We start from the raw sequence: 5,139 nt of genomic DNA, 5'->3' as shown, positions 1-5,139 counted from the left end.
CTATAACAAGGAATGAAGTAGGGCATTATATTATAATTAAGGGGTCTATACACCAAGAAGATCTAACAACTATAAATATTTATGCTCCAAACGTGAAGCACACAAATATATAAATAAATTAATCACAAACATAAAGAAACTCATTGATATTAGTACCATAATAAGGGAGTTCAACATCCCACTTACAATAATGGATAGATCATGTAAACAGAAAATCAACAAGGAAACAATGGCTTTGAATGACACACTGGACCAGATGGACTTCACAGATATATTACAGAACATTTTATCCTAAAGAATAGAATACACATTCTTCTCCAGTGCATATGGAACATTCTCCAGAATAGATCACATACTGGGACACATATCAGCCGTCAACAAATACAAAAATATTGAGATCATACCATGCATATTTGCAGACCACAGTGCTATGAAACTCAAAATCAATCACAAGAAAAAAAATTGAAAAGCAATGAAGACTTGGGGATTAGATAATATCCTATGAAAGAATGAACTGGTTAACCAAGAAATTAAAGATGAAATTAAAGAGTGTTATGTGGAAACTAATTTGACAATAAACTATAAAAAAAATAAATAAATAAAAAAAAAAAAAAAAAAAGATGAAATTAAAACCTGAATGGAAGCTAATGAAAATCAAAAAAACATAACAGCCCAAAACCTCTGGAATGTAGCAAAGGTGGTCAAAAGATGGAAGTATGTAGCAATCTAGGCCATTCTAAAGAAGGAAGGTAGGTCTCAAATACATAACCTAACCTTACAACAAAAGGGGCTGGGGAAAAAAAAAAACAGCAAATACAGCCAAAAACGAGTAGAAGAAGGAAAATAATAAAGATTAGAGCAGAAATCAATGATACAGAAAAATGAAAAAATAAAATTATAGAATGGATCAATGAAACCAGGAGCTGGTACTTGGAAAGAAATAAGAAAATTGAAGAAACTGTAACCAGCTTGATTTTTAAAAAAAGGGGAGGTTAGGGGGAACAAAACCAAATTAACATAATCATGAATGAAAGAGGAAAGATTAAACCAACGTTGCAGAAATACAAACATTAATAAGAGAAAATTATTAGCAATTGTATGCCAACAAATTGGGCAATCTGTAAGAAATGAACAAATTCCTAAAAACGTATCAAATACCAATACTGAATCAGGAAGAAATAGGAAAATTAAACAGACCCATAAGCAGTAAAAAAAATAATAATAATCAGGGGAGGGTAATGCCAAGCAATGCCCAGGTGCCTGCTTGCCCCTGAGAACACTTGCGTGACTGTGCCACTGCAGGTGCCCAGAGACTGTGTCTGGGTGCCAGCCCATTACAGAAAAAAATCATGAAATTGTGTAGTAGCAGCGGTTCAGGGACTATGACAAATCACAACACACACCTGGCACCAGGTTTCACCACACCCTTACATCCTTGTACCAACACCACTAAACGTGGCTGTTCTCTGGGGTTGCTGGGAAGTTTTCCTATGGGAAGGCCATACAGCCTCTACCAAATGTCCTCCCAGTAGGTGTACTGTCTCTCCCTCTGTGGCATGAGGATTCCTTGGACTTCACTGCCTGCTCCTGGGGATTCACCGCTTCCACCAGAATATCACCAGGAATTCGAGCTGTGGAACTTCTGACTCTGTGCTCCTCTGTTTATAGACTCCTAATGGAATTGAAACCCTTTCCTTTCTCCTTTCTCCCTTTCTTGGTCAGACCCTTTTGAGTGTTTCCACTCTTTATCTTTCTCTTCAGCTGCTTTTTCCTATATTCTCCCCCTTGTCTCTGTGCTCTCTCCACAAACAAAAACAGCTCCCTACCCTTTGTAGTTTCTTTCTCCCGCAATTCACCTCTGTGCCACGTGCCTGCCAAGTTCTTTGGCTCAAGTTATGCAAATTGTGTTATTTCTGAGATCAATTTTCTAGTTGTGAAAAATGGTTTCTTGCTGATATAGTTACATTTAAGGGATGAGAGAAGCAGAGGATTTTCATGCTTCTCTTACATCTTGGCCCCTCCCCACCCCAGCCAGTGTTCTTATTATCATGGTTCTAAATACTACTTAAGACATCTTGCTTTTATCTGTTTTGATTTAACTTCTGGCTGTCACTTCTCCCTGTTCTTTACTTTGGGATGAATTCCTTTGCTTTGTCATTTTGGAGGAAGAAAAAAATAGTAAATTAAAAAATTAAAAATTAAAAAGATAATTAAAAAATCAAATAAAAAACGTAGTCCTAAGTGTGGTTTTGTCTGCTAGCTTAAAGAATTTAGATAGAATAGAGAAGAAAGGGAAATGAAGAAACAAAAAAGTAAGAAAATATTAAATATTAAAAGTTAAAAAAATAGAAGAAAAGAAAATAAAGATAATGAATTAGAATAAATTTTTAAACAACAAATAAAGAAAATAAAAAGAAAATTTTCTCTTTCTGTATCCAAGAAAGAGTAGGAAAAGAAAGACAGAAGAAAACAACTGAAGCAAAAACAGAAGCAAAAAACAACAACAACAACAAAAAACTGCAATTGAACCAGCAAACAGAATGAAACCTGAATGAAGATGCATTCGATTTCCCCTAAAACTGAAACTATGAAGCCTTCTATAGTTCGTATAGTAAGCAGGTGAAGTGACGTGTGCTGGTCTTCTAGGGAATGTGCTTGGATGTTGCAGGTGGGTGGGTTTGGTGTAATGGCTCCCTTCTCCACTACGTATTGCTGCTTAGCTTACTGGATGGATCGGCGTGGAGCTCATGCGCTTGCACACATGCCCATGCATGGGAAAGGTGGAAGTGGCTTCACCCAACTCCCTGGTCCCTGGCACAGTAACTTCATGTGCTCACCCACCCGCAATCAAGCACCTCTCCTTTGTCTCAAGCCTCCATCCATTCACTGCCTCTACCCTGTCCGTCTCCAAGCTGTCCACTTGCCAGGTGGCACCTCCTCCCAGAGTTTTAGTTCAGAGGGCGTTGTGTTTCAAAACCCCACAGTTCAGAGACCCCTGTGGCTTGGACCCATGCTGACCTTCTGGGGAAGGGTCTCACTGAGCAATGGCCTGGTGCCGGATTGCCCCAGAAAACATTCCTGCTATTGTACAGGGGTAGAGGTTCAGAGATTATTGCAAATCATAACACAGAGCAGCAACAGGATTCTCCACACTCTGGCATTTTTGTCCCCATACCAGCAGACGTGGCTGCTCTCCTGGGTCTGCTACGACCCTTGCATGTGGGGAGGCTATATGGCCTCTGCCACATTCACACCAAGCAGGAGAACCACTTCTCCCCATGTGGCACACGGACCCCTCAGACTCTGCTGCCTGCTTCTAGAGATTCACCCTACTTCCTCACCAGAACACCGTTAGGCACTGAATTCTAAAACTTCAGACACTGTGCTCCAGTGTTTATAGAATCCTGGAGGTATTGAAACCCTCTCCTTTCTTCAGGTCATGATATCATGGTTCGTGGGTTCGAGCCACGCATCAGGCTCTGTGCTAACAGCCAGCTCAGACCCTGGAGCCTGTTTTGGACTCTGTGTCTGCCTCTCTCTCTGACCTTCCCCTGCTCATGCTCTCTCTCTCTCTCTCTCTCTCTCTCTCAGAAATAAATAAAACATTTAAAAAATTTTACATTAACAACTCAGGCAACAACAGATTTTGGCAAGGATGCAGAGAAAGAGGAACACTTTGGAAGTGCTGGTGGGAATGCAAACTGGTGCAGCCACTCTGGAAATCAGTTTGGAGGTTCCTCAAAAAGTTAAAAAGAGTACTACCGTATGACTCAGCAATTACACTACTAGATATTTATCCAAAGGATACAGGAGTGCTGTTTCTAATGGGCACATGCATCCCAACGTTTATAGCAGCAGTATTGGCTACAGCCAAAATATGTAAAGAGCCCAAATGTCCATCAACTTTAATGGCTTAAAAAATGAACAGCACACACACACACACACACACACACACACACACACATACACACACAATGAAATACTACTTGGTGATCAAAAATAATTAGATCTTGCCATTTTTGACAAGATGGATAAAACTAGAGTGTATTATGCTATACACTCATATGTGCAATATGAGAAACAAAACACATGAACACAGGGGAAGGGAAGCAAAATCAAATAAAAAACAGAGAGAGAGTAACCATAATAGATTTAATTTTTTTTAACATTTATTCATTCTTGAGAGACAGAGCATGCGTTGGGGAGAGTCAGAGAGAGAGGGAGACAGAGAATCTGAGGCTGACTCCAGGCTCTGAGATGTCAGCACAGAGCCTGACATGGGGCTCAAACACATGAGCCACAAGACCTTGACCTGAGTCAAAGTTGGATGCTTAACTGACTGAGCCACCCCGGTGCCCCAAGACACTCTTAAATACAGAGACAAACCTGACAGTTGCTGGCCACATGTTGGATGGGGGGATGAGCTTAATGGGCGATGGGCATTATGGAGGGCACTTGTTGGGATAAGCACTGGGCGTAATATGTAAGTGATGAATCACTAAATTCTATTTCTGAAATAATCAATATTACACTATATGTTAACTAACTTTGATATATGTGTGTGTGTATGTGTGTGTGTGTGTGTGTGTGTGTGTGTGTATTTTAAAGAAGTGTTTTCTTCTGCTACTAAATACTACCCATATCCTTCCTTCACCTTTCTGGTGTCAAAAAACCATTAGCCCCCCAGGGGTAGAGGTAACCAGCGCAGTTGTACTTAGCTGTAGCTGTTATAGCCTTTAACTGTGAACCAAACTATTCCTCCTAATTTAGTTATTTAAAACAATGATTTTATTATGCCTTATCATTTTTGTTGGTTTGGAGTTTAGGCAGAATCCCTCTGGGTGATTATTCTGCTCCTCATGATATTGACTGAGGTCACTTGGTGTTATTCTTTTGGGCAATGGGTTGATCTGGGAGGTCTATGATAATTTCAGTCTTAGGTCTATTTCTTGGCTGAAAATGGAAGGCTGGGATGAGCTGGGACTGTAGGCTAGAATGTCTATATGTGGCCTTTTTAGCATGGTGTTATTAGGCTACTCAGAGTTCTTACATAACAGCTCTGAGTTCCTACAGAGTGTCCAAGAGACACAAATTAGAAAGGGTTCCTAGAGAGAGCTCGAAGGATAGAAATTGGAAGCT

Source organism: Crocuta crocuta, unplaced genomic scaffold, assembly GCF_008692635.1.
Source record: "Crocuta crocuta isolate KB4526 unplaced genomic scaffold, BGI_CrCroc_1.0 scaffold1476, whole genome shotgun sequence".
NCBI classification, from domain to species: Eukaryota; Metazoa; Chordata; class Mammalia; order Carnivora; family Hyaenidae; genus Crocuta; species Crocuta crocuta.
The sequence above is the reverse complement of the archived record's forward strand: the minus strand, read 5'-3'. Positions refer to the sequence as shown.